An 11,231-nucleotide genomic window follows, 5' to 3' on the forward strand; every position below is an offset into this window, starting at 1 on the left:
GTCTTTTCTTGCATGAAAAACAGAGAAAGTGGGTAAGCACAGTCCACTGAGTTTAGGAGAAGGATGGAGAGGAAGGTCACACTATAATTTCATCTTCATATGGGAAAGGAATAAAGGGAAGGGATACAGGGAAATATACCTTGCCTGATTTGCTGAATAGGCTCTGAGGAAATCAGGCTGGGGATTTTGGGAAGCGGAAGCTAAGTTTTCAGGGAGGCTTAGCAACCAAACCAAAAGTAGATTCAAAGCTGTGCCTGGACTCCCTGAAATCTCAGTTTCGTCTTCCCAGAATCCCCAGGCACTCAGGGAAGGACACGAGGTGAGGCCAGAGTGGCACAATGGATTCCCACTGTTGAATGCAACTTTGGAGGTACAACTGCCAGAGCTTACAGCAGTGGTTCTCAAACTCTCTGGGAGAGTTTGAGAGCTAGTAAGTCTTTGCAGGGGCGGAGGGAGGAGGCAGCGGGGGTGGGGAGGAGTCAGTGGCGCGATCCCCAGGATTGCGCCACTCAGGGGGCTGCAAGGGCTTGGGTGCACTTACCCAAGCCTCCTGCAGCCTCCCTGGGGTGCGGGGAGCCCAGCACGACTTCTGGCAGGGCTCCCCGCAGCAGGGAAAGTGGATGTGGAGCGATTGCGCTCCGAAGTGGAATATTTGAATATATGAGTGCAATCTTTGCCCCCCCCCCAACCTCTTCATTTACACACCTTCAGAATGCAGTCAGCCTGGCCTTCAAGGTGGGAATCTGTGTAACAGGTCATTTATAACCAATTATAATTGGTACTCCAATCTGTTACACAGATTCCCACGTACTCTGTGTTTGGTTTTCACAGAATTGCACTAGGTTCCTGCCAACAGGATCTTGATACAGAGAATACGTATTTTTGAGAAAGTTGGAGGCCATACCACAGAGTATTGCAGACACATTCACATGTGTTTGTCTGGATCGCCTACCTGAGGTATCCTTCCAATATATGAGTGGCCCATCTGAATTGCCTTCACTGCATGGTTTAAATATTATTTCCCCTTCTTATGGAATTGGAATAATCAAGTTGCATCACATACAGATTGCTTCACCATACCATCTCTGGTTGGCAACCTTCAGTCTCAAAAGACTATGGTATAAGCCTACAGCACCCAGTATTCCCAGGCGGTCTCCCATCCAAGTACTAACCAGGCCTAACCCTGCTTAGCTTCCGAGATCAGACGAGATCAGGCATGTGCAGGGTAACAACAATGCCCTATACCTACAATAGTGGTACCATTTCCCTACCCTTGCTACACACCTTCCCTGCCCACAACTCACACAAGATCACCCTGAGTAAGTGCTCTAATGCTCCAATTGAAATGACTCTGGAGAATTTAAGCAACATTCAAAACAAAACTTAAAAGAAGCAAACACAGCCCGTCCTGCAACAGTAAACATGCAATTAGGGGGGAAAGCCTAGCTCAGCTAACGCATGAGTAACAGCATGGTTGTATGAAATGTAGTTCACCAATCAAGTGTTGGGTTAGAGGGTTTTCTTTCCCATCATTAATTGCTTTTCAGCAATTAGCTGGAAATAGAATTCAACAGGTGTCCCATCCAGCACTTAAACTGATTCTATATCAGCATGGTCAACACATGGCCCGTAGGCCACATGTGACCCATCAGGTCCGTGTTGGTGGTGCCCCTGGGGTCTGGCAACCCCACCCCTTCTCCCCAGCCTTGCTGTCCTGGTCTTGAGTAGACAAGAAGGCTGCAGCCTTGAGCCTCCTCTGCTTGACGCCTGCATAATAATAATAATAATAATATACAGTATTTATATACCGCCTTTCTTGGTCTTTATTCAAGGCGGTTTACACAGGCAGGCTTATTAAATCCACGCAGGGATTTTTACAAATTGAAAGAAGGTTCTCTCTTTCAAGAACCACCACATTCAAGGTGTTACACTCCGATCTGGTTTAACATTCTGGCCTCCATCCTCCCACGCTCCGAGCAGATGGAACAGCTCAGCTGCAGCTTGCCAGCTGCTTCAAGGTCGCACGGTGCCGGTGGCCTCGAACTGGCGACCTTGTGGATGTTAATCTTCAGGCAAATGGAGGCTCTACCCTCTAGACCAGACCTCCTGCCCCATGACAAGGCTGGGGAAGTGAGCTCCAGCAAGGAGCCGCCCTCAGGGGAGCCAGCCCCACCCATGTTGAGCAGACAGGGTGAATGCTGCAGCCTTTGCCCTCATCTGCTCAAGACCAGCGCAGCACGGCTGGAACACTCAAACTGCAGCCGCAGCCAGCTTCCAAGGGTGGTCATCATCATCTTGCTCCAAGTTCCTGCGCTTCTGCTTTGCCCTGGAAGAGCTGAGCCGGTGTGCTGTCTAGACTACCAAAGCGCTGCAGCTCTTCTGTTACCTGCAGGAAGACTACACTTTGCAGTGTGAGGTCAATGATCTCTTCCTAGAGCACATCCCCAACTGCCAAAAACCAAGCAGTTACCAGCTGGAGGCTGCGTTTGTCAAGGGAAGGTTTTGCTTGCAGCAGGAGGGCAGGTTCATTTCTTCTTACTGAGGAGGGGGGCTGGTGAGAATGCAGGATGTCCCTGGATAAGATGTAATCAATGGGGAGGGGTGCAGAGAGAGAGAGAGAGAGAGAGAGAGAGAGAGAGAGAGAGAAGAAGGGCCACCAGCTCTGGCTGCCACTCTGGCTGTTAGCTGAAACCTCCTTGACCAGGGAAAGAAAAAGGCACACCAAGGGTTAATATTCCTTAACCCTTTAACCCACTTTAACCCAAGCAAGTCACACTATACCTCCTGGAAACTGTTGTGCTGCTGAAAGTAAGTAGAAGACTGGAAATAGGGGATGGTACACTAATTACCAGTTTGGTAATTAGAACTCTACTTCTGCAGTGATCATTCCATTATTACTACAATCAGCTGAAAATTAAGCAGCTGCCCCTGATCTCTGCAAGAAAACCCAGGATACAGAAGCCTAGAAAGCTTTCTTTTTCATAATTATTTGCACAAGATATTGGTGCAAACTTTAATTTTGTGATAGTGAACCTTGGGTTTCCAGTTTTCTCCCTCCTTTAATGGTTATATATATAATAATATGTTTAGCATTTTAATTTATTAAACATTTAAAATATTCAACATTTTAAAATGTTTACTATTAAAATATTAAATTAAAATGTTCAATATTAAAATATTAAATATTTTAATTTCTGATATGGAAATGGAATTCATTGTGCAGGCCCCGGGTTCCATGTCAAAGTCCTCAAAGTACAAAAAGTTGGACTGACCTGCTCTATATCATCCAGCAATGCTCTTTTGTATGGCTAAGATCCTCCTATAACGTTTACTCACAGATAACTCCCATTCAGCAAATGTCCTCTGTCACGCTAATCGAAAATTTCCTTCTTGAAGGTTCTTCCCATTTTATTGCTTCCTGGTCAGTGCAGTTTGAGAATTAACGATGAATTATCCCTTAATTAGCTTCTATTTCTTGAAAAGGGCAGGGCTTTGAATTGCCAATTTCTTTGCACATACATGCATACGTTCATAAATGTTGATTTCTGTGTAGTAGCACTTCCAAAGAACCAGATGCAAGCTTGCACAATGAGAAACTCGATTAATAAACATCACAACTAAATGCTACAAATTGTCTCTTGATTGTTTTTTCCAAGTTTCAAGGTTTCAGCTGGAATCTGTTTTCGCAGCTCTTTATCTCCGCAGTACATTTTATCCAGGTAGGAAAGTGCTTGCAAATATAACTAGATGGAATCCACTTATATATCTCATTCTCAAAGCAGGCATTGTCGTTTCCATTGTGCAGATGTGTCAAATAAGATACAAGAAATAAGACTACGCAAGACTGCTTGGAACAATTCCCCCGAGGAATCTGGATTCCCATATCACTGCTCTATACACCCGACAAACCAGCACTTGAAGCTAATTTAATTCACATGTATGCCATTTTTTTTTCCAAATGAAACAACAATAATCTGCTCCATCCCTGCCACTAAGCCTATTAATAAGGAGATATTTCATATTGCCAAGCCACTTGAAGGCAAGGAATGTAATATGAATTTGTGAAAGAGAGAAATAAAGCTTTCCATTTACCAACGGTGGCTCAGGAGGGAAAGGATTAACGTCAGCAAGGTATTCAAAGCAGGTGGAAGGCACAGGAAGATTCTTTGTGGGTAAGCAAAGTTGGAGAGACAGCAGGTGGACAGGACACCACAAGGGCAACAGTAGTCAGTCAAGCAGATGTGCAGGGCAGGGGAAGGTCGACTTCAATCACTCAGCATCCGTCCATGGAAGCCGCAAGAGGTTGCCAACACGTCAGCATGTGCACGGGGAAGCTTCAGCCTGGCATCTTATCTTCCACTGAACATCACTTGTACCAGCCAACTGTTGCAATTCGTCAAGAAGGAAAACGGTCGCTCATGCGCAATTCCCTCTAGATGTCACAGGTCAGGGTGAAAAAAAGTGTACCAAGGAAACATGGATTCTGCATGGATACATTGTGCAAATGTGCAACATAAATTATTTGCATATATTTGATTAAAGTATCCAATTTGTTCTGATAGTCACCAAGAAGGGCAAAGAGCTACTTGGGACACTTAAAATGCACCTTGTCAGGACCCAGGCAGGAAGCAGCAAAAAGCTACATCTAAATTGAGACCTGAACAGAATGGAAAAACTGGAATCGGCAGAAAGTAAGTGCCTGAAGTGTAGAGCTGCAGTGCTCTTCAGCGCAGTGCAGTGCACTTCATTGGCACTCAAAAAATGGCCACCAATGGAGTGATGCAAGCAGCCATTTTACAACAGTGGAAGTCACTTTTGCTACCATAACCACCGAGCAGCCCACCTGCAGAAGTCACTTCCATTGCCGTAACCCCCCTGGCAGCCCAATCTTGGATAGGATCCATATCCTATCCCCCTTCCTGGGCCTGATTTGCTGATATAGATCGAACTTGTGCCAATTATTTAGCTTGGACAGGTTCAAGTAGATCCAGGGTACAGGCTGGTGCTTATCCCAGGGCAAGGGGACAAATGTTTCTCATAAGATGCAGAATGGCCTTCAGTTGCCCCACTGGATCAGTGCAGGGAGGGGGAGGTTGAATAGGACTGGGCTGCTAATCTGTTCTGCTCCCAATGCCAACATATGCATCTACAGGGTGCAATCACATAATTTATGAAGTCAACTTTAGGGATTCGGTGGGAGGTTCTTTTGTTTATGCATATATCATAAAATGTGTATGTTATGTTCATTTAATAGTAATGTAAAATTAAAGCATTGAGTTGGTTTGAAGCTTGATCATCCTGAAACAATTAATCATGTGTGTTTTCATTCACTGATGTTATCTTTTCAGGCAGTGAAAGAGCCCATGATAGAGTGAAGTCCACTTATAATTGTGCTGCCTGGTTTTTATTGACTGTTTTATTGATGATGATGGATGTTTTATTGCTTTATTGAGGTTTGTGGTTTCAAATCATTTTGTACACCGTTTGAGATGCCCTTTCCTGGCAGAGATGTGGTCTATAAACGCTTAAATAAATAATTGCTCTGCTTAATCCCAGATATGTTAGATAACGTAACACAAATCTCAGAAGTCATTTTCAGTGTCATTAGTTTCAGTTAAAACAGTTTTAGCTACAAATATCTTGAATTTCTTTCTGCAGTATCCAGGGCACTTTTTTATACAGCCAATATGTGTAGGAGCTAATACGAGTTGATTTAGTGCAAGAGTTTTGGACTACCACTTGAGCCATGAAGCTCAATGAGTGATTTGGGGCCAGTCATTGAGCTGAAAGATCATTATCTTTTTTGGGTGAGAAAACTCACAAATCTAGCGCTTTGTAAGGTGTAGCTAAATATCATAGTTGCTATTACTTGAACCTGCTCTGAATCCCACTTGAAACTACCTCTTCAAACTCTATGCACCCTGGATGTTCACAAACAATGTAATTTGTCCCAGGTAATTGGTTACTATAGCTTCCAACCAATGCCATGGCAACACAAACCTTTCTGAAACAGATGTTTAATGAAAGGAATGCAACACTGCCAGGGAAGCATGGAACTGGAGTCAATGGGAAAGAGTCCCAATGAGAGGGTAGCACAGATCTTATGCATGCTGAATGTCCATATGGCAGCAACTGTTACCCTGCACATGCCCAATCTCGTCTGATCTCGGAAGCTAAGCAGGGTCAGGCCTGGTTAGTACTTGGATGGGAGACCACCTGGGAATACCGGGTGCTATAGGCTTATACCAGAGTCTTTCAAGACTGAAGGTTGCCAACCATTCCAATACAATAGAAAGAATCTGAATATGGCAGGATTTCCCAGGATTTGCAGTGGTCCCAGTTTGAACAAAAATATGGAGCTGGCATGCACTTTGGGTGGAACTTCCATTTGGTAAGAATGGGACTTCATAGGTTGGACTTAAAAGACTAGAATAGCACTTCTCAAAGTGTGGGTCATGACCCACTGGTGGGTTGTGAGTCTGAGCACAGCGGGTCACGATCTACCTCCCTCCTACCTGCCCTTGCGCTGGTTTGGCTCCAAAAGGAGTCATTCCAGAAGTCCCATTACAGAAGCCTCCAGAGGCCTCTCCCATCCAGGCAATCCACTCTACAGGCCTCAGTGGGCTTCAGATGGCCCACAGAAGTCTCCATAAGCCAGTTTTCGGAAGCCAGTTTACTTCCAAAAACCATAAGTGACTGATGGAAAATTCTGAGCGCCAGTCTGAGGCCTGCAGAGACCTGTAGAATTGGTCACCAGGCCAGGAGAGACCTCCAGCACAACCAGGAGCATTGTGACCCACCTTAGAGGACAAGGTGAATTGTGGCGCTACAAAGTTTGGGGGCCCTGACTAGATGCAATGTTTTGGCATGGTTGCCCAGACAGGGAGGAATGCAGACTGCTGTGTTTTTTTTTTAATCTATCAAAAGTGAGTTATGCGTAAACATCCAAAGCATGTGCTGTCACAGATTCCTTGAGCCTTTCAAACCGTAATCATTTGAAGGAAGAACCTTCCAAATGTTGCAATGATATCAAGAAGCAACAACAATGTCACTGTACTGCTGCAACATTAGGATGCTCAAGCAGCATAAAGTGTAAACATTACTTGGGCTTTGTTAAGTTTATGAGTTCTAGCATACAATGTGGATGGAATAAACAGGCTTTTATAGCAGCCAACTCATATATAGCAGATAATTTATGAATACAAATTGTCAACAAACATTAACCACCAGCTGGCAATAAATCATTTGGAAATATTTAATCCTTCAAGATAAGAATATCTTGCAGTATTTATTATGGAAGAATGAGTTACCAATTTATTGGTTCTTTAATGACCAAGATAGAATCCTTTAGTCTTGTTCTTTTTAAATCAAATGTTGCTTGCTTAGAAACAGCTACTTTCATCCAAAGATGTCCTATTCAGGAAGGAGCAAATGAAGATAGGAACAAAATAGATGCTTAATCCTTAAAATAATAATAATAACCATATGCCTAGATTTTAACCTACATGGAGCTGCTTGAACTTGTCATCTTGACAATTTTATGTTATCTTATGTTACCTCAGCAAATACGGAGGAAACGGGGAAAAAATGTGAGTAGGAGGAAGGGATTGCAAGAAAAAACTGGAGGTGAGAGAATGGTCAAGCAGAGGATTGCCCAATCTCAGGTTTTCAACCAAAGACTCATGTTTTGGAGATTCTGAGACAAGTTTTTGAGGGTCACCTCAACTACTTCCCCCTCTCTTCCATACAAAATTAGGCCCCAGTTGTTGGCTGGGGATAGGACTGGACAGTTAGTGTATGGCACATCATTCCTAACGGTCTGGAAGGACAGGACGATGAGCTTGAGTGCAGGATTGAGTGCAGGATGACTGCAGGATTTGTTGCAGCACTGCAATTCGCTGTAACAGCATTATTTTAAAACACTACTTTTAAAAACATTCATCATTAAGAAAATATTGCAATTTTTCACTGTGGAAAAATTGGGAATTCCCCCAGGTTGTTTTTTTTCCCCCTTTTCCCCATCCTTTGCTGCTGGGTTTCAGCCTGGCACCAGACATTTTGGTCATTCCATAGTATGCAGCTCAGGGTACAATTCTAACTTGCACTGGAACAGGCAGGTCAACTGGCTTGCTGTGTATCCCATGCAAAGTATGGTACGCAACTCAGTATGGAACACAACTTGCTGGAACGCAACTCAGAGTAAGGGGATATTTATCCCCTTACCCATGTCGTGTGCCAGCCACCCCTATGGGGCTACTCAGATCTGTGCAAGTGAAATCAGTGCAAATCCAAGCAACCTGGTGTAATGCCAGGGAGCTAAGGGAGGAGGGTTAGGATCCAGCTTAAGCTGCCAAGATCGTTCCCCTCCCCTAGGCCTGGTCTACCCACCAGCCTGCCTTCCTACCTCCCCAAACTGCTCTTGTTCTGCCCTCTCGTCACCCTTTCCAACCACACCCTTCCCATGCCGGCCCACCTCAGCCGACATGAACTTACCCAGTCAGGGCCTGGATCACGTGCAGGAAGGCCAACACAAATTTTCGCACCAGCCTAGCTGACTCCCAAGGTGCCGCAAACATGCAACACCCACAAGGCAACTGATTTGAGCCGGCCTAAGCATCGAATCTGAGGTTTGGGGATATGTGTTATTTGGCAACCCAAGCAAGTTCTGTCCTGCCCATCAATTCCTCTCCAAAAAAATGTCCTGACCTCCAACATTGCTATTACATAACAAATATATGCCTGAGGGTCTGATGTTTGCCATGAAGGAAATTGTTCTGACCTTGGTTTCAGATATAAGTGGTATACACATTGTGTATTGTCCGAATCTGGAGAACAGTGTGGCAGAACGAACTTGAGATAACCCTTTTTTTTCATGGGAAATAATTGAAGACACCTTCCACTGGCTGTGTGTTCACTGCCATGACTTTTCCTCTCCACTTGGTTTTCTGTAGGGCTGGCACCAAAATTTCACATAAAGGAAAGTCTGAAGCAAATTTCTTGGATCCACCACAGTGAAACATATGGCAATTTTTAAGAGAAGTTCACTGAATTTCAGTAAGACAAGGGGCTTTTCTCAGGGTATTTCTGCACCTTGGGCATTTGCTTCAGCATGGGAAAGGCAGGATATAAATATATAAAATAAATAAAAACAAATCTCTAGAGCCAATAAGTTCCTGCTACTGATTATGTATGTTTTGAAATGCAAAAGAAAGTTAAGATTAAGCCACTTACAAAGAAACTCTTTGATACATTTAAAAAAAAAATATGTTTGAGACCATAAATTACTGCTAAGAGTTAAAATACTCCATGGTTTGTCCCAAGCCCCATGTAAATTATCAAACCGATAAGCAATACTGCACATGGTGGGAATGGCACCTTTATTTATTGGCTTTACATGCGCATTATGTTGACTATTTAATCTTACACTGTTTAATTGATTTCATATTTGAAAGGAGGAAGAACATTTGCAGGTGATGTAGATCTAATTATGCAACACAACTAATTTAAGAAGTACATTTTATTTAGGACAATGGGAGGCACAGCAGCTCATGTATCATGGGGAGCAGAACGCTTTTGCCAAGGAACTATTAATTTTCAAACTTTAAAAAAAGAAAATGCAGCATAGACAGGAACCTATGCACCCAACTACAAAACTATTAATCATTTCGTTACTGGAGAAGAATGCCAAGGCAAGTTAATTGCTGAAATCTGAAAGGCAAAATATTAATCCGATTAAGGATGCAAATGGGGTGCTGATGTTGTTCATTTACTTTGTCCTTTGAGCTAATTATTAAATGATGGATTTTCATATTAATTGCCAGGTAGAGTCAGCTGTTTGTCTAAAATGCTCCATGCACATAAATGAATGGCATGGCATCAATTGCTGAATTGCATAGGCGTGCCCATTAGTTTGGTCTCCCTGCCTCCTATTACTGACATGGGTATAGCTAAATGCCGCGGGTACCATCTTCTCCTTCCAGTGCGAGAATTTGATTGCTTTGACTTGTACTTCATTAGTGACAAGTAATGTGGGGAAAAGCTAGGCTTGCGAGAAACGGATGCTTATAAAACATAACAAGAGATCAGTACCCTATGTGGATACCCTGCAGTTTCCCTTTTTACAGGGCTTGCTCTTCTCTGCTCCCTCTCTTACTTCACCGAAAAATATTCCATTGTTACTTTTCACGCCTGTATTATTCACGCACAGCCCAATCTGTGCATGTCTACTCAGAAGTAAGTCCCACTGTGTTTGTTTTGCCTTACTCCCAGGAAAGTGTGTCTAGGATTCAGGGATGGGAAAACCCAGTGTGGCTTGACTTGAATCATCACTGAGTCACTGCCCCCGGCGACTCGACTTGAAAAAAGAGTCCTAACGGGGGCACTTTCCGAGTCTACGAGTTGCCCTTTAGCGACTCTAATGAACTCAAGTCGAGTTGCCCTCCCCCCTTTAAAAAGCCCGCTGTGGAAAAAATGGGGCTGCTGCCAAGGGGTGTGTGTGAGAGAGAGTTCTCTTGGAACACTTCCCTGCTGCCCCTTCCATCTGTAAAGAGGGCAGGAGGGGTGCGAGGGATAGCAAGAGAGATGGGGAAAAAGTGGCAAGAGGGAGGAGGTTCACAAGCAGCAGCTGCAAGGCTTACCAGGACAACCCAATCCTTTGCAGCCCTACTCAAAAGTAGTCCCACTGCATCCGGTCATTCAATGAGAATTCCTTCTCCTTTTCCATGAGTTTGGCAGGCATGATCACTGTGAACTCCCTCCCCCTCATTCCTACCTTCTCCCTCTCCCTGGGCTTCTCCAGCCAATTGTGAGGCAAGAACCCCTCCTTGGCTCCTCCTCCTGCTCTCCCTCAGTCAATGAAAATATCAGAATGCCCATCCTTTGTCCAATGATCATCCCTTCCTTCCTATCAGGGAAAAGAGATGCCAGTCCTGTTCTCATTAACCCTTTTCTGCCTCCCCGCTGGAACTTTTCTACTGTTTGCCCCATTGGAATGCTTGCCCCACGAGGTTTTCCATGCCACAAAAACAGTAAGCAAGCACACCCAGACACAGGCAGACTCGAGTCAGCATGTCTGGGGACAAAGTGCCAAGTCAGGGGGGCCTTGGCTTGAGTTTTTTTTTAGAGTCTTCTACGCGCATGACTCACGAGTTACCGAGTCACCCAAAATCACACATTTTTGCGACTCGAGTCTGAGTCACTGGCTCGAGTTCCCAGCCCTGATAGGATTGCAG

At 44.2% G+C, this 11,231-nt stretch overlaps 2 pseudogenes; one reads left to right on the forward strand and one right to left on the reverse strand.

The window, feature by feature from the left end:
* Positions 1–1,123: 1,123 nt before the first annotated feature.
* Positions 1,124–1,245, reverse strand: LOC136638270 (5S ribosomal RNA; annotated as a pseudogene).
* Positions 1,246–6,118: 4,873 nt separating this feature from the next.
* LOC136637433 (5S ribosomal RNA) lies at positions 6,119–6,241 on the forward strand (annotated as a pseudogene).
* Positions 6,242–11,231: the final 4,990 nt, after the last annotated feature.

The sequence above is a fragment of the Tiliqua scincoides genome, chromosome 1 (assembly GCF_035046505.1).
Source record: "Tiliqua scincoides isolate rTilSci1 chromosome 1, rTilSci1.hap2, whole genome shotgun sequence".
Lineage (NCBI taxonomy): Eukaryota > Metazoa > Chordata > Lepidosauria > Squamata > Scincidae > Tiliqua > Tiliqua scincoides.